This window comes from Sus scrofa, chromosome 7, assembly GCF_054392235.1.
Source record: "Sus scrofa isolate SSC_HxYL_T2T_F1_AM1 chromosome 7, Sscrofa_HxYL_maternal_Yorkshire_Landrace_v2.0, whole genome shotgun sequence".
In the NCBI taxonomy this organism is placed as follows: Eukaryota; Metazoa; Chordata; class Mammalia; order Artiodactyla; family Suidae; genus Sus; species Sus scrofa.
In genome coordinates this window covers 121967283-121986112 of record NC_139389.1, presented here as the reverse complement: position 1 = coordinate 121986112, position 18830 = coordinate 121967283, and the positions used below count along the sequence as shown (strand labels likewise).

Genomic DNA, 18830 nt, shown 5'->3' with positions numbered 1-18830 from the left:
TCCAGCTGATCTGCTTTTGACTGTGGGGTGAAATTTGCAAAGACCTTGTCACGACTTGTGTCTGAGGATGGATGGAGTCTCTGTGAGGAGAGGGGAGGGTTTAGGGCATCATCTGTTTCCACGGCCCCCGCAAGGATGGCGAAGGCCAACGCATCCCTGGCTCAGAAGATCCAGGCACTGGGTGACAAGGGGGGGACTTTGTAGAGCCAACTCCATTATCACCCTGCTCTGCCTCCAAGAATGTACCCTGGATCTGACCACGTCCCAGGACAAGTGACTGTATCAAGTGGGAGCAGGTATCACCCAGGGCCGAGGCATTCCTGCCTCTGCTGTGGCTGCAGGGAATCTCTGGGAACTGCCAGAGCCAATGGGGCCAGCAGCAGTTTCTGGAGAGTAAATCCTTGCAGCAAAATCCCTCAGCCTGAATTGTAAATTGAAACATTTGGGAGAGGGATGTGACAGGAAAAAGATCTAGTTATGGAATTTTAATTTCATTCATTCATTCATTCATTCATTTGTTTATTCATTCATCAAAGATCAGTTACCTAACTTGAGGATTATGGGGGCTAAATTCAATCTATAAGCAATGTTCGGTTTCAAGCATTGTTTTCCCAGATGTTTGAATTTAAATGTCACTACATGGGCATTTGCCACAGTCCCCACCCTCACCTTCCTCCTCATCTGCTGCAGCTTAAATTACTTGCCTGTATCCTTCTCCCTGAAGTCACTTGGTATGTGATCCCCACTTTGTTAGTGGTAGCCTAGAGCCAGCTCATAGCGACTGATGAGAGCTGGTTGCTCTACTTCCAGAATTTTGCCAGACAATCGACATCCTATTGGTAGCTTGAAATGAGTCACGGAGGGGAGTTCCCATTTCGGCTCAGTGTAATGAACCTGACTTGTATCCATGAGGATGTGGGTTCAATCCCTGGCCTCCCTCAGTGGGTTAAGGATCTGGTATAGCTGTGAGCTGCGGTGTAGGTTGCAGATACAGCTCGGATTCTGCATTGCTGTGGCTGTGGTGTAGGCAGCAACTGTAGCTCCAATTCGACCCCTAGCCTGGGAACTTCCATATGCTATAGGTGCAGCCCTAAAAAGACCAAAAAAAAAAAAAAAAAAAAGTCACAGAGGGAATATTTATATCACAGAAATTGGCAAATGCTACAAATCAGGGCTTTTTTTCCCCTGGGGCAGAAGGCACCCTATCACCTTAAATACTACAAAAAAACTGTGCAAAGGTTGCTAGAAGAGGGAAGAGAAAAGAGAAAGATGCAAAGGTAAACCTATTTCTTGCCTTCAAGGAGATTACGATCTTTTAAAATATTGAAGTAAATTTCAAATTACTCTTGCTTAAAACTGCTGTGTATCGAACAGCAGAACTCAACTTTGGTGCAAGCCCATTGGAATCACTGGCATCTTTGAGAAAGCACTCCTATATGGGATTCACTCCTCCTAGCTCCTGCTTTACTTGTGCTGGCCTGCAGCCTGGGCACTAGAACATTCCAGCTCCCTAGACGATTCTGCGATGTGCCTGAAAATATGAACACAATGCCTGATCTCTTTCAGCAGTGTTCACAAAGAGCTCACCCAGATCTTCAGATAATCAGGAAAGACTAAACTACTCTAATAAACAGCCTCAACTCTTACTGATGAACACAATAAGTGTCGTGTGCGGTGGGGGAAAAAATACAGATTTGGTGCCAGATAAACTTCTGAGCTTATAGTTTCCTCATCTGTAAAATGGGCATATTATGACAAATCTCCATAGGGTTATCATGAGGATTAAAGGAGGTTACAAACCGCAGTACACCCAACTAAAAAGGGCTTGGATATAACTTGGCTAGACTTTCAAGGGTAGGGCTGTTCCAGCATTGGTTCATCAGCTCCATAATATCATCAAAAGTTCAGGCTTTTTCCATATTTCTCTACTGATATCCTAGGGTCTTTTGGCTTTGGGTTTAGTCTTGCTTCTTCATGCTCACATGATGGCTGCTGCAGTTCCAGGCATCACATGTGGACATGACAATGTTTGGGGAAAGAAACACTTCCTTCCATTTGTCACGTTTTACTGAGGAAGGAAAACTTCCTAGAAGCCCCCAATAGCCTTCTCCTTGGGTGTCACTGGCCAAGTTGGGGAGCCCCATGTTCTAGCTGCAGGGGAGCCTACAGAAGCATGTTTCTGGCATTTTCAACTTTTGCAATGACAGGCGGCTGTGCAGCCAAGAAGGGAGTGAGTAAGTGCTGTGGATGAGCCCACAGAAAAGTTTATTAAGAGACCACTGTGCTTGCCACACACAGAGTTCAGTACATGTTAGTTGCTTTTGCTTTTTATCCTCTCATTCCACCATTACCAACCACTTCATCCCTTTATCTTCAGTAATTCTAAGTTCCATCCTAGACCAAGACCAAAAATACAGCCAAGACCAAAGATACAGCATGTCTGATCAGCTACTGAACACCCACACAGGTACATGACTCTTTAGACCCAGAGAGGCCAGTACACTGGGCTATAAATATCCCTAGGTATTTAGCTTTCTCTCTCCCCTTGGGTGAAGCTAAGAACTAAGGAATAATGCCAGGTAGCTTCACTTCAATAAAAAATATTCACACCTCACTGGTCTTCCAGCATTCAAGCTATAGGACATCTTAGTAATGCTGATCTCTAGGGCAAGTTCACCATCTGGAGAATTCCACTTGCCGAGGTGACAATGTGCTCATTATTGAAACCCCACAGAGCAGTAATGAACCATTCTTCAGGGAGGTCACACCCCCCAATTAATAACATATATGTCAAATCCCATTAGGGGTAACTTTAAGACACCTTTCAAATCTTTTGTTTCAAGGAATACAGCCGGAAACAAGCCAACTTCAGGCTGAGAATTAAAATGTTATGCTACGTGTACTGTTAACAGTGCTTTTCAAAGTTATAAAATAATTTAATCACATAGAAAATGTGGGAAATAGAGAAAAGACAAATAAAACCACCAATTATTCTACCACACAAACAAAACCAGTGTTGTTATTCTGGTGTAATTCCTTCTCAACATTTTTCCTTTGCTCAAGTGTTTTTACATAGTTATATTCACAGTGTGCCTGCTATTTTTATTGTATGTGTTCAACTTAAAGTTAAGAAGTATTTACTGTGTGAGTATTATGGCACCAGGCCCAGGTTAGATGGTAGGAGTTCAGTGGAGTTCAAGACAGAGAATGAAAAACAGACAATGCAATATAATAAGTGCATGGAAATGGATGGCAGGAGCTGTGGACACCTGTTAGAGGAACTTGAAACCTGAATTTATAGGGGTTGCTCAAGGAAAGCTTCCTGCAAGAGATGTTCTATAATCTGAGACCCAAAGATGCATAAGAGTGAGCTTAGTGAAGAGGAATTAAGAGGCGTGGTCTCTGCAGAAGGAAGTGTTTTTCATGGCATGGGCAAGACCTGAGTTGAGAAAGTACGTAGTGTTTGGAGGACTTGATATGAAAGTAATTCAGGATGATGGGAGTTTGGACTCGTCTATGGACTGATTCCCACCCCACCCCCCCAAAAATTCATATGTCGAAGCCTTAACCCCCAATGTGAGCATATTTGGCGATAGAGTCTTTAAAATATAACGAAGATTAAATGTGGTCACAAGACCAGTAAGTTTGGAAGAAAGAAAAGAAGGATGAGATTTATTTTAAGGAATTAACTCACATGATTATGGAGGCTGGTAAGTCCAAAGTCTGCAGAGCTGATGTCCTAGTTCAAGTTCAAAGGCTGGAAGCTGCTCTAGAACCAGGAAGAGCCAATGCCTCATTTTGAAGGCTGTCAGGCAGGAAAATTCTCTCTTACTTTGTTCTATGCAAGCCTTCAACTGATGGGATGAGGCCCACCCACATTGTGGAGGGCAGTCTGCTTTATTCCAGTCAATCAGTGGATTTATACGATCTGAACAGAAGACAGAGTCAATCCATTGATTTCAATGTTAATCTCCTCCAAAAAAATTATCACAGAGTCACTCAAAATAATGTTCAGCTGATTGCATGGGCACCTCCTGGCAAACAAGTAACCATCACAGACTCCATGATGAGGAAAGGCAAGAGGAGAGGTTAGGGAGTTTGGCAGGGGCCAGAGATCAGAGGCCTGTTAGCCAAAATAAGGATTTCGCACTTGATTCTGAAGTCAAAGGAGAGTTTTCAAATGATTTTAATCAGCAAATACCATGTTCATTTTAAGAAAACACATCAAAGCTGCCATGGAGGAAACACATTCAGAACTGCCCTGCATAGTTGGGCAGGTTGGGTAGCACACAACTCTAGTGTAGGCACTGTTTCCATCCCGATCTATGGCAATAGCACCTCTTGGAGTTGTGCAAGGTGCAATCTGTGCCATCGTAGACAGTGATTCCGAACACATTAGCAGGGGCAGGACTGGGGGCAAGGAAACCAGTTTGGAGGGCATGGAAATACCGTGGGTCTAAAGAGTTTTCAAAGCTGGTACACAGCCATAATTTGGTGGCTTTCTCCTTAGCGATAAGCCATGGTTTACTTAACCACTTTCCTAATGGTTTTCCCAAGTGTAGTTTTGCCAGACGGCTGTTAGATGCAAACAGATTTCTTTGCAGACCCCATGTGACCATATAACGTATCATCTCACTTTTGAGAGCAAAGGGGTTCTAAGTGATTACACTGGGAGAATTGGCATAACCTGTGGCTGTCCTAGGTGCACCAGAATGAAAGGCCATGCTCCCCCCCCCCTCCCCCGCCACTTCCTCTCTGGATTGCAAGCCTTTTCTCCAGGGAGTTTCATTTCTGGGAGAATCAGGACCCAAATGCACAAAATGTACTCACCTAGTGTCAAGAAAGTCAGTCTCTTTCTGTCAGTTGAAACCCTGTAATTTTTGTGTTTCAGCAAAGGAAATTGTACTGTCTACATTTATTTATATTCCCTTCACATTCTTCAGTAGCAAGAGATAGCCAAGAACATTTCCTTCTCCTCCCACTAAGTTGCAATGATTTCACAAGGGTTTTTTGTTTTTGTTTTTCTTGTTCGTTTTGTTTTTGTTTTTATCTTAGGGTGACCAGTCTCTCCTGAAACTCTGAAGGCAAGACTTTCAGGCCTAAGAGAGCAGAGGGGAAAGAATAATAATCATTTCTGCGTTTGGAGGAAAACAGGAGGAGAGAGGAAGAAGTTGAATTATTAAAATTATGTAACTGCCATAGTTAATTTTTATTTTATTTCTTTTTATTTTTTTGTCTTGTCCTTTCAAGGCCATACCTATGGCATACGGAGGTTCCCAGGCTAGGGGTCTAATCAGAGCTATAGTTGCTGGCCTACACCACAACCACAGCAGCATGGAATCCAAGCCGTATCTGTGACCTACACCACAGCTCATGGTAATGCTGGATCCCCAACCTGCTGAGAGAGGCCAGGGATCGAACCTGTGTCCTCATGGACTGAGCCACAACGGGATGGCTCAGTGGCCCTCATTCTAACATTAGGAGACTTACTCTCTGTCTACAGTGAAGTTATCTAGATTCCAGTGAAGTTATCTAGAAAAAGATTCAGGAGGCTTCAGTTGTGTGGCCATCCCAATATCAATGAAAGATGCCAGAGCTTCTTTTTAGACTTGAACGTGCCACAATCAAAGAGCTCCAACATGGACTAGAGGGAAGCTACCCGCAGACACGGCTCGGATCTGGTGTTGCTGTGGCTGCGGTGTGGGCTGGCAGCTGTAGCTCCCGTTAGACCCCTAGCCTGGGAACCTCCATATGCCGTGGGTGCGGCCCTAAAAAGACAAAAGACCAAAAAAAAAAAAAAAGAGAGAAATGGATAAGCAATGAGGTCCTACTGTATAGCAGAGGGAACTATATCCAGAAACTTTGGATATAGTCTCTTGGTAGAAACTGTGATGGAAGATAGTATGAGAAAAATAATGTCTGTGTGTATATATATATATATATGTGTGTGTGTGTGTGTGTGTATGTATGACTGGGTCACTATGCTATACAGCACAAATTGACTCAGCACTGTAAATCAACTGTAACTTAGTTAAAAATACAAAACAAAAAAAAAAGTAAGAATCAAGTTATTTATCACCTAGATAGGAAGCCCCAGCTCCCAGCAGGACCACCCCCAGCAGAAGCAGACGCCAGCATACCACCTGGGTTGCATGCAAGGAGGGCCACTGAAAGGCACACTGGTGAGTAGAGTGGACCCCCAGGGCAGAGGTCACTGTGGCCAGAGGTCAGGAAGCTCCAGAGGTTGGGAAGCAAGTGTGTTTCTGGGTCAGCGCAGGTCATCCTTGAGAGCAGTTAACGTCTTTCTGGATGGGAGGGAGGAAATCTTGGAGCCCGGCCTGTCTGCTGGTCTTGTCACGAGGAGCAGAGGGCACCATCCTGCCTGAAATTAAATCAGGCCTTTCCATTCCTGGCCCTCCACGCCGGCTGGGCGCGAACTGGGCCAAAGTGTTAATGCGGTTAGGGCAGCGAGCTGGTGCCCAGCCACCCCCCACACCGACTCCCGGCTGCAGTGCCCTCCAGGTGACCCCTGAGCTCTGCCCTGAATGTCCGCAGCTCTCTCCCTTGGCACTTCGCCAGCTCGAGAGGAAAATTCCTATGATAATCGGTTGAAGGTGATCACAACTCATAAAAAGAGTGATTTCAGTATTTTTCCTACCCCATTTGGGACATCGTGAGTACTCATGACTTTCTGAGGAGCCACTGGCTCAGAGCAGGGCTGCAGAAGACTCCTACAGAACCTAGCATTTACTGTGTATCTTTCCATTTTCTCCCTATTCTCTTCTTAGGCCATCCCTATTACTTGTTTTTGTTTTGTTTGTTTGTTTGTTTGTTTGTTTTTAGGGCTGCACCTGTGGCATATGGACATTCCCAGGCTAGAGGCTGAATTGGAGCTTCAGCTGCCAGCCTATGCCACAGCCACAGCAATGCAGGATTAAAGACACATCTTTAACCTACACCACAACTCATGGCAATGCCAGATCCTCAACCCACTGAGTGAGGCCAGGGATCGAACCTGCATCCCCATAGATATTAGTTGGGTTCATTACCACTCAGCCACAATGGGAACTGCCGCCTGTTACCATTATTAATCAGTACCAGATACCCAACTCTTCCCAGGACGAAGCCAACCGCCTTACTGCTATGAAAGTCTTGGGTTGTTGTACTGCCCTCCTGCCAAGACATATATCTTAGCCCCGAGGAAAGCCAGGTGCCCAAGTGGTCCCTAAGACAGTAACAAGTCTCAGATGGGCTGGGAATCAGAGCCCTGAAAGAGACAACCTTCACTGCTCAAAGTCAATCTGCTTAAACACAGAGTGACCCTTGCCATCGAGATTCTGTTCTACTGTCTTTCATCATGTTTTATCCCAAGATTGGACATACTTCCCTGTGCGCTACAGTAGGACCTCATTGCTTATGCTTCCTAAGTGTAATAGTTTGCATCCACCCACCCCCCAACTCCCCATCCATCCACTCCCTCCCCCAACACAACCAAAAAATTAAAAAAAAAAAAAGAATACATTTTTCGTTGTTGTTGGAATCTCATCGCTTGTGTTTCCGTAACTTCTCCCTCATTCATCTCCTGTGAGCGTTCTCGTTGAGGGAGGCAACGGCACCATCTGCTCAGGTGTAGAGCGATAGCTGCTGTTTTAAAAAGTGGCACGAAGGAGAAAGGGCTTTAGCTTTGCTGGCTGTTCAGCTAGGCCTCAGCATGGCCCAGTGTCTTCTCAGGACTGCATTTTCAGAGAATACAAGTCACTCAAACTCTCTGAGCCTCGCTTCCCTAATCTATAAATGGGGTTAGCAATCCCCATGTGGTAAGGTTGTCAAAAGGATACCCTGAGATGATAGATGCCAAGTGCTTGGCTCAGTGCCTCCGAGCACCTGTGATGGGCAAACGCTTAGCTGAAGCAGAAGTCATAGCGATGGTCGTGGTAGTTAATCCAGAGCTTATCAGCCTCTAGGAGCACTGATTCCACATCCCCTGCAAGATGCTGACCAACTCACAAGCCGAGTGCTGAGAATAAGGAGTACGTCAGCCAGAGAGGCTAGAATGTTCAAATCCTGCGGCAGCTTTCCCACTGCAAGGAATCCTGCAAGCCTGCACGGGAGCTCAGTGCATATACAAGTCCACGTGAAGAGTATCAGCTGATCTTTAAGGGGAGTGAAGGTAAGCCCCTTTATGTCCCAAATCTCTACCTCCACTGCAGGGATAACGATGTGGGTGCTGAGCCGCCAGTGCTGGACAGACTGACAAAGGCCCTTTCCTCTCTGTGCTGTTCTGGACCTCATGCAGAACCTGCCTCTCCACGAGAGCACCCTCCTTCAGCCTACACGGCTGCCATCTAGCTGTCGAGGGGAAGCCTGCTCTGATGACATGCAGGTCTCAAGCATGTTCCCAGGCACTCCACTTGAACTGGTTGTTACCAGACCTCCTGGGCAGTTTATTCAGAGATTGTGCTTTGAGATGGGGGAATCTTTTGCAGGTGCCTGTCATTATCTGTTTTTTTGTTTGTTTGTTTGTTTGTTTGTTTTGTTTTGGCTGCACCCTTGGCCTGTGGAAATTCCCAAGCCAGGGATCGAACCCGCACCATAGCAGTGACCCAAGCCTCTGCAGTGACCCAAGCCTCTGCAGGGACAATGCCAGATCCTTAACCTGCTCCACCAAGGACAACTCCTGTCATTATCTTTTTGATATTGACTTTGAAAACTTTCTCACAGAGCATTCTTTTTTGTTTCCTGGTGAGCCCATGCTTTGTGGGCTCCTGACTCCAGGGCTCTGCATGCTGAACGCAAGACCCCATTTCAGAGGGATATTGTAGAGGTTGCTCTTTGCCCCAAGAAGAAGGTGATGGAGGGGGGGGTGGTCTGGATGCTAAGGACTTGAGCCTTTGACCCTCTTCTTTTATTCCACTCTCCACTTAATCACTTTCAGGATCTTGTCTGCCATCTTGGACCACAAATCTCCACCTCTGCGCTCAACGTCTGGCGATCTGCTGGAGCTGGCTGGATGCACACACAAGGATCGATCGTTAAACACTTAAGAAAGTTGCATGCTAGCCTTTAAGCCGTGGGTAACTTAAGATCAGCTAGCCATGGTGGGCACCACGGAAACTGGCAAATGCTATCCATCAGGAGGATTTTTTTTTCCTCCAGAGGGCTAGTTTTTTTTTGTCTTTTTGCTATTTCTTGGGCCGCTCCCTTGGCATATGGAGGTTCCCAGGCTAGGGGTCGAATCGGAGCTGTAGCCACCGGCCCACGCCAGAGCCACAGCAATGCAGGATCCGAGCCTCGTCTGCAACCTACACCACAGCTCATGGCAACGCCGGATCGTTAACCCACTGAGCAAGGGCAGGGACCGAACCCGCAACCTCATGGTTCCTAGTCGGATTCGTTAACCATTGCGCCACGACGGGAGCTCCCAGAGGGCAAGTTTACCAGGAGACCACTAGACAATGATCTCCCTCATAAATTCCAGCACAGCCAGTTGCTAGGGAACATCTCTGCGTAGATGACCCACACACACCTCAAACACAACAGCCTCCAAGTTGAACTCCATTTCTTCCCCATCTACATTGTCATCCTCTTACATCTTCTGTTTTGAAGAATGGCTCCAACAGAGACCAAGGGTCAAAAAAATGGAGAATACAAAGGGGATGCATGATGCGTTGAGGCAGAAAGGCGACTTCAGAGAAAGGAAGAATCCCCCCTTCTTTGTGAGCAGAGGCAGGAGCGACAGCTTGGAGGGTGGAGAGTGCGTCTGTAATCAGAGGCTCTCAAGTTTGAGGGCAGACGTCTCCTTCGTCAGCAGTGAAGGTAGAGCTTTCATCTCTGAGGGCAAGGGGCAAAATGATGCCTTAGCAATCACTCAGATAGGGGCAGGGAGCATCTAAAAGGATTAATCCATTCGTGCATCTGGCTGACTCTATAATGTGATTATTTTCACTCTTTCCCTTTGTTTTAAGATTCAGTTTGTTGTCTATTTTAGCCCAATCTAGTCACGCTATAGGAGAAGACAGACAGAGGTTTAAGAAAACATGCAACATAGTTTACAAATGTCCTTGAGACACAGACATTCTGAGAAGCAAGGGACATGGAGGGGGCGGGAGAGCAGGAGGTGCCTGTAGACCAGGAGGTGTGGCCAATCTTCCAACACTCTGCCTGCTTGCTTTCAAAACTATGTGAAATCTTAAATATGGCACAGGAGTTCCCATTGTGGCTCAGCAGAAGTGACTCTGATTAGCATCCATGAGGACACAGGTTCTATCCTTGGCCTTGCTCAGTGGGTTAGGGATCTGGCATTGCCATGAGCTGTGGTGTGTGTCACAGACTGGGTTCGGATCTGGTGTTGCTGTGGCTGTGGCCTAGGCCAGCCGCTACAGCTCCAATTTGACTCCTAGCCTGGGAACCTCCATATGCGTGGGTGCAGCCCTAAAAAAATATCAAAACAGAAGCAGATCATGGACATGGAGGGTAGACTTGTGTTTCCCCGGGTGGCGGCGGGGGGGGGGGGACTGGGAGTTTGGGGTTGGTAGATGCAAAATCTTACCTTTGGAATGTTAAGAAATGGGGTCCTACTGTAGCGCATCGGAACTATGTCCAATCTCTTGGGCTAGAACATGATGCAAGATAGTATGAACAAAAAAAAAAAAGAATGCATATAGTTTGTAAAATGCATATGGTATATAAACCATGTATAGATTCTAATGTTTCTATGTAAATCAACTATGTGTCTTTACATAGTTGCTTTACATGTTTCTTCAGTTTCTGCTGTACAGCAAAGTGACCCAATCACACACAGTTCCTTGTGCTGGACAGTAGGACCGTCCATTCCCAATAGAAGAGTTTGCATCCAAAAGCCATCCCACACCCTCCCCCTTCCCCCTGAGAACCACAAAGCTGCCACTATACTTAAATTTTAAAATTTTTAAATAAATTTTAGAAAGCTGGCTCATCTTTCTACCTTCCATTGCTTCATTCTCCATGCTAATATGCAAGACAGACATTGTTAAGCAACTCCACTCTAATCGCTGAGCCTGCAAGCACGGTAGAGTCCTTTTCTAGCAGCCACTGCTAATGATCCAAGTGGGCACAGAAGATGAAAACCATTTGCCATCCCTGCCCTTGTTCCAAAGGAACGTGTAATGAAAGGGGAGGCTCTGGGATCACGTGTGGTTTGTTTGCCAGTTATTTGGAAACATCACAATGATTCATCTGTATGTTCAAAATTGCCCCGTGTTTACTATACACACTGAAGCGTAGCTTTCTGTAAAAATTGATACCATTTTTTCTAAAAGGAAATGAAATTCAAAAATTCTCAAAGGGCTATTTAACCTCGAGTCTAAACTTCTTGGCCAAAACTGCCATTTGTTGTTGATATAGGAGAGATTCACCCAGAAGGATGCTGGAATTTAAGATAATCCATGGCTGATGCTCAAACAGGTACCCAGTACAAAGAGGCCTAAAGTGGGATCAGGTTATAAGACTCTGGGCAAGGAGGCGATCCTCAAGGACTCTGCCAGCTCTAAGTGTCTTTATTCTGTGCTTTGTAAAATAAGACAGGGGACGTTAGGGTTTCCCAGTGCGTGGAAATCAGCATCCTGTTCCTGTTGATATGAAGCCAGTGGCATGAGGACCAGGCGCAGGAACTTGCCCTTATTCCACCATGATCTCCAGATAATGGTGAGGCTCAGGTATGTTTATATGCTTCTGAAATCCTGAGTTCCAGCTTCTTGCACAAAGGTATGTTTGTGCATAATAAAAGGTGAGCTTAAGGTTAATGGCACAAGGCACTGATGCCTTTGGGAAACATTGATGTGTGTGTCCATGCAGCAGTGTAGTGTATAGACTCTTGGTGTATCTTTGCATCTATTGTGCATGTAGTTGTGCATGGAGGGTGGTGGGTGGGGGAATGTCTGCCTCACTAGTACAGTGGTCTCTGTGAGGAATAGCTAAAGGCCCCATGTATAAAAAAATTGTCATTGGAGTTCCTGTTGTGGCACAGTGGTTAATGTATCCGACTAGGAACCACGAGGTTGCGGGTTCGATCCCTGCCCTTGCTCAGTGGGTTAAGGATCCGGTGTTGCTGTAAGCCGTGGTGTAGGTCGCAGACACAGCTCGGATCCCACGTTGCTGTGGCTCTGGCGTAGGCCGGTGGCTACAGCTCTGATTGGACCCCTAGCCTGGGAACTCCATATGCTGTGGGAGCAGCCCTAGAAAAAAACCAAAAAAAAAAAAAAAAATTGCCATTGATTTTGCAGTGGGCTAGAAATTCATGTTTTCAAAGAGGAATAGCAATTAAGTAAGGAACTTCTGGGCTCCAAGTATAGACTGTCCATATAGCCCTAGCCCCAGAGGACCTGCCCATGGAAGATGGTCCCCTACTCAATTCCAGGAAGCCCTGACTGCTATACTTGGAGTGGCCATCAGGACCGGCCACCACCCCTACCCAAGTACGAGTCCAAGATCAGCAGACCTCGGCCCAGCTGCTCTCATAGAATCACCGGAGCACCTCAGAGCAGAGCCCACTTATGGCTGAGCCTCGGGTAGACCCCAGAGTCCCACTGGGAGGCCCCAAGGTGCCTAGTCCAGCCAGGCCCTGCCTCGCTGTTAGCCCAGCTCTCCCCAAGACCACCTCCTCCTCCTGCGGTTTTCGCCACGCTATCCTGTGCTCCCTATTCCCCCATCACCACCACCACCAATCTTCCCGCTTTGCCATTTCCCGTGGCAAACACCTCAGTTCTCTGCATCCTCAACTTCGTGGTCTTGGGCCTTAATTACAAACAGGGGAGTTCCCGTCGTGGCGCAGTGGTTAATGAATCCGACTCGGAACCATGAGGTTGCGGGTTCGGTCCCTGCCCTTGCTCAGCGGGTTAAGGATCCGGCGTTGCCATGAGCTGTGGTGTAGGTTGCAGACGCGGCTCGGATCCCGCGTTGCTGTGGCTCTGGCATAGGCCGGTGGCTACAGCTCCGATTCAACCCCTAGCCTGGGAACCTCCATATGCCGCGGGAGCGGCCCAAGAAATGGCAAAAAAAAGACAAAAAACAAACAAACAAACAAACAAACAAACAAACAGGATTTTCCTGAGGACATTGCTCCCACTGCAGCCCTCCGATAATAAATAGGGGGCCATTTCCCCAGGTCTCACATGACTCGAGCCCTGGTATTGGGCTCCCCTTCCATTAGATAGGGTTCCACACACCTAATTGCTGCTTTTGCTCTTGTGGAAGCTTCTGCCTCCCTCTCCTAAATTTCACACCTCTCTCTCTCTCCAGTTCTGCGGGCTCACTGGCCGCTCCCCAGTTCTTCAGCCTCTTGGCACCTGCATCTCACACTTCCTTTCCATGCCATCATCCTGGACAGCATTAACCACCTAGTACCCTGGGCTCCCAGTTGGCCTCAACCTTAATATAACCTCCATGTCCCTCCATTTAAACCATTCTCCCCCTCCCCCTGACCCTCAGTGTTCCTGGAACTACTTTCAAAGTCTAAAACTTTAGAATCCCACACTCTGAATGCAGTCTCTCATCTTTCCCCTTCTCAGAACTCTCTCTCTAAATATGTGCACTCTTGCACTTCCTAGAGATCGACCCCCAACTGCTTGATTATTCCATTCTCTCACACTCATCCCTGTCTCCATCTGCTTCTCCCTATAGCCTAGAATTCTAACCTTTACACCATTAATCCCCACTGGACACACACACCTCCCCATAGGTGTGGTACCTGCCCACTGTATAGCCTGTTGTGGGGTCTCAGTGCTACATTGACCTTGAATTCTATTTCCAAATGGGAGTCTACAGAATTAACTTCTATTCCTTCTATTCCTTGATGTCAACCCCCCATATCAGGTTTGGTGCTCTTATCTCCTTCTGCCAAATTTTCAGTGACACACAGATGGGTTCCCCCACATGGCACCACACTAGCCAAGTGGGATGTTAGGATGACTCACCTGTCTTAGGTCCTTTGATCTCACTCGCTAGCTATGCCATACACTCACCACTCTCTTAGTATCTATCCACCCCCATTCTCTCCTTCTAGCCAAAATAAATTTCCTCCTCTCCTACTGTTGTTTCCCCAGGTCTGTTTTCTGGGGCATTTGGCTGCTCAACTAGAGATGACACTTCCAAGCCTCCCTGCAGGTGGGTGTGGCCATGGGTCTCAGTTCTTGTTAATAGGAGAGGAGAAAACATCAGTGCAAGTCATTTTCTTAAAGGTCTTACCCAAGACTTGCTCATCCCTTTTCTTCCCATGGGCTGGGAACAACCTTGGAAGCTAATGTCAAGGATGGCGGTGCTGCCTTGTTGGCCTGGGTGTTTGGGTGATTTCATGAAGCAGAGTCTGCCTACGCCTAGACGAAATAAATAAAGTTTCATCTTGTTGGTGCCACTGAATTCTGGGGTCTCTTTGTTATAGCAGCTTATCCTTTACCTTAATAGCCTACTCACCTACACGTTTATCTTTATCAGTACCCTTCACCAGTCTCAGAGGTTCAGATGTACCTCTGTCTACCAAGGCTAATTCCTCCCCCAGTGCTCCCTTCATATGTTCATAACTTTGCTCCTGCAGATATCCCCTCTCTCGTCTAAATCTCTACACGCCCTCTTTCTGCTGGCTGTGTCCCTTGCACCCCTGAATGCTGTCCCCTCATATCTCTCACACCCTTGAAGAAAATCCTCAGGGACCTTTCTGTCCCTCCAGTCACAGTGCTCTCTCTCTCCACTGCTTCTCTGCCAAGATTCTTTCAGAAGCAACCGATGCTCTTCTGTCTCCTTTTCCTCACTTCCCATTTCCTCTGTGGCCCCCTGAAATCTGACTTTCACTGCCACCCCTCTGCTTGAACTGGTTTTACAGGAGTCACCCACTGCTTCCAAAGTTCTAATCCCCCAAAGGGGATTCCTTGTCTAGTTCCTCCTTGTCCCCTAAGCTCTAAGGGACGCTGTGAACCACACAGCAATGGAGTGGCCTATCTCTCTAGCTTAGGTTCTGGCTCCTTTCTTGGCTCTTTTCCAGTGTCCACTCCTTAAACATGGGCATCTTCTCCCAAGGATTCTATTCTTTTCCTTCCCCTCCACATGCTGGACTCGGAAGCACTGGTGGCCCCCATGCCGTCTTGACCACCAGGATGACAAGTCAAATCATACCTTCCCTCTAATTTTTCTCCTGCACCTGACTCATGTATCCAACTGCTGATTTGGCATCTTGAATATCTTGACATCTTGACATCTCCCACTCAGTCTGTTCAAAACCGAGCCTATTCTGTCTCCTTTCCAAACTGCCTCCTGTTCCTCTGCTTCTTCTCTCCATTGGCCAATGGCCCCATCACTTCCCCAGCTTCCCATACCAGACTTACAAGTTGTCAATGATCTTCCCTCATCACCACTCAAGAGTTCATTATTCCTCTTCAGCGTCACTGATACTTCCCAACTCCACCCAGTCCTTTACATTCTAGCTCAGGCTTTTACTATTTCACATTTAGCAATGGCAACAACTTCCTTGTGGCCTCCCTGCCTTTAGGTTTGCCTGCCTCAACCCACCTCCCGTATTGCTGCTAAAATTGTCCCTTGAAAGTGCACATTTTTATCATGTCTTTGAGTTTCCACCATGGCATACAATGTCCTTCCACTGCTCCTTTGAAAGACTCCAGCTCATCAATCTCCACTCCTCCCTCTGGGTTCTGGAAACTGAGCCCCCTGTGCTCTTCCTGTCTCTAGACACCTCCTTCCTGTATTCTTGGGATCACTCTTACTCCTTGTTCAGTCTCTGCATTGTTCTCTCCGGGAAGCCTTCTTTCAGCATCCATTGGCCTGAGTTCCCCTCCTCCCTACTTGGTGCTCCTAAAACTCTGTGTGTCCATGACTGTATTGAACACTTGCTATAATATTTTGAATACACATTGTATTGGTCTGTACAGACATTTACACCCCCCCCCTTTTTTTCCAGCTAGAATCTACACTGCCTTCCTATGCTTGGGACATCCCCAACATCTCACAAGCCTACTTCCCACTATCAACACAGAAAATACCAGGCCCATGACTTGTCTTCTACAATCAGATACCCTTCCCGAAGTTTGACTCAGAAATCAATGGCACAAGGAGACAAACCCCCTGGGAACCCCGTGTTGAGGAGGGTGCCTGCTGTTCCAGAGGCCGCAACTGGGGTCTTGGGTCAGTGATACCAACGGTCCAAGCTGGGGTGTGCTTTCAAGCTTTGGTCCTATTCTCTGTCCCATTCTGCAACCCCCCCCCCAATATCCTTTTAATAAATCCTTTTTCTTCTTCGCTTAGCCAGAACTGGGTTCTGTTGCCATCAAGTGCCCTCACTGGGCTCCTCCCTGTTGAGACTGGAGCCCCTCCACGGCAGGAATATCTTCACTGCCTTTATATGCGCTGCCCCAGCACACAGTGGGCGTTCAGTAATTCCTGAATTTGTGCACAGGCTGCCAAAAATGTCTAAGCCCAACTCAAGGAGACATACATTTTAGCATTTTCATTCTTCTGCTTCCAAGGAGGCAACAATCAGGGTAGATAGTAATTTTCTGTCTCTTGCATGCACAGATGCTCCCCTGCTCAAGGAAGCATCTATCTCCATCACCTCCATTCTCTCACCCCTGCTTCCTTTGCTGGGCTGCACCTTTCTCTCCATGTGACCTAGACTCTTTGGAAGACAAGAGGTGATCTTTTGCCTTGGCTATACCATCTTCCCCCTCCTCCTTTTACCTGGAATAGAAAGGTTGAAATGCCCTTCCTTGTGGGCCCTGGGTAATGCATCCCATACAATATTTATGCTCTGCACGTACCTGAGCTTCCCAAGCTGTGTGCTGTTTATGCATTCATGAGCAAGTACTCAAGATAATGTCATTTCATCAAATGGAGCTGAACCATGGCTCCACTTTATGAGGGATTACAGGCTGCTTTTTCTTTATTTGTAAATGTGCCAGCCTAAAAAATACCGTGTTTTGTCAGAGACAGCTGATTAAACACCTCTGAGTATCTGTCAGTGCAAACTGCGAGATCATTAATTTATGCTGCAAAAAGAATGGCTGGGGAAGTGTGACTTAGACTGGTGTTGTTCCTTTTCTCCTTTGAAACAAATAACATTTACATCTTTGGAAAGAACGTTGTGAAAAAGTTACCCTCATGGATCAATGTTTCCTGGAGTGGCATCAATTGTGTCACTTTGGCCCTTATCTATTTAAAGCCTCCAAGTGGACATTTCAGTCTTAAACAGGAGATGTCCTGATATTGAAAAGCTTCTAAATTTGCCTGGGCTGGAGAAGCTTTTGATCTTTTTCTTGGCTTTGTCTCTTTCTTTCTCTTCCTCTTTCCTTTCCTCATCATCTGCCATAGTCTCAGCATTATGACATAGGTTAGAAATAATTCCTGCATCTTTATAATACCTCAGCCTGGATTTGGAGATCAAAGAGTTGCAGGTCCTGGTGGAGTTTGCCTAGTGGTTTTATTTTGAATGCTGGATTTAAAGAAGTGTCAACTGGTAACTTTTCAAACAAGTCAAAAATGTAGGAGAAAACTTTTCTGGAAGGTGTAAACATTGCAATTACTAAGTTGAACAAAGTGTCCCTAAAGTGGAATGTTCACACCATTTTAATGATAAAAATACCTCATGAATCCTCTTTCAGTAAAGAATCCTGGTTTTTCATACAGCACCTGTAGTAGCGGTCTTTTAAATCCATTACCATTTCTTAAAACACTTTCCTATGGGTTCTATAGTATTTTCTAGTCTGTGTAGATTAAGAACAGAGACCAGTCAATTTCTATCATTAAAACTATGCAACAAACAGCCTCATTATTTCATTTGCTCCTCACGACAACTGTTTCAAGAAAACAGAACACTATTTTGCAAGTGAGGAAACAGGCTCAGATATTTCTGGAAGGGCTGGCCCAAGAATGCATAGAACCTATATGGAGTGTGGTTCAATACACAATCGCCTTCCATAATGTACTCATAGCTAAGGACACAGAAATGAATTAAATGCAACCTCTGTCTTTAAGTTCAAAGTCTAACAATTGTGGAATAAGGAATTTAGTCCAGGTCTTCCGATTGCAAGTCCTCGTCCCCCTTTGCTGTCTCAGCTCTAAGGTTAGGGCCAGTCTTAGGGAAAATCATCAGGTCTAAGAAATTTGCTTCCACTAAACAGCCTCCTCTCTTCTTTCTCCTCAAGCACCACACACCCTCACGCTTTTCAAGACTTTCACTGAAATTTGTCTTCCAAATTTCCCAATATTATCATTCCCTCCTCTCTTCACCCAACTCAGCTTGTCTGGATCTTCCTCTGGCTCACAGCTGCTGAACCTTAGAATTGCTTCCAAATGTTTTGACCATGACCTGCATTAACAGGGCCTCAGATAATTTAAAAGGTGCTCCTTCTTTAGGGGAGTCACAGCTCTGCACCGCGTTGCACAAGTTGGCAATCAGAACCCACCCTCACCCCACTTCGCCAGACCCCCCTATGCCGAGCACAACCTACAGAGCGATACAGGGCAATCTCCATACTAAGAAATGCATTTCGTCTTGTCTGGGGAGTGGATGTTTAAGGAACACTGCCACTGTCCGTGGTTCTGAACAATTCCTCCATTCAGGGACACAAGTCTTCTGTCCCTGAGTCCCCAGTGATTCTTGTTGAATGCTCCTGCCACATATAGGTTTTCTTTGACTTTTCATCTTGATGAAAAATCTGCCCTTTTTGCACTGTTACAACACAAATAGGACCCATGACTCATGTGTCACAATTTGTGAAGGTGAGTGGGTACAAGCAGCCCAGGTTTGAATCCCAGATCCACTAGTTGTTTCTTGATGGAGCTGCTTAGCCTCT

At 46.3% G+C, this 18830-nt stretch overlaps 1 long non-coding RNA gene across 1 annotated transcript in view; it reads right to left on the bottom strand.

The window, feature by feature from the left end:
* Nucleotides 1-3833, bottom strand: part of LOC146401878 (uncharacterized) — a 37450-nt gene extending 33617 nt beyond the window's left edge. Inside the window, exon 1 of the long non-coding RNA XR_014811279.1 lies at nucleotides 3695-3833. This is a non-coding gene — a long non-coding RNA (uncharacterized LOC146401878). The remainder of the gene's footprint in view (nucleotides 1-3694) is intronic.
* Between the last annotated feature and the right edge of the window lie 14997 nt (nucleotides 3834-18830).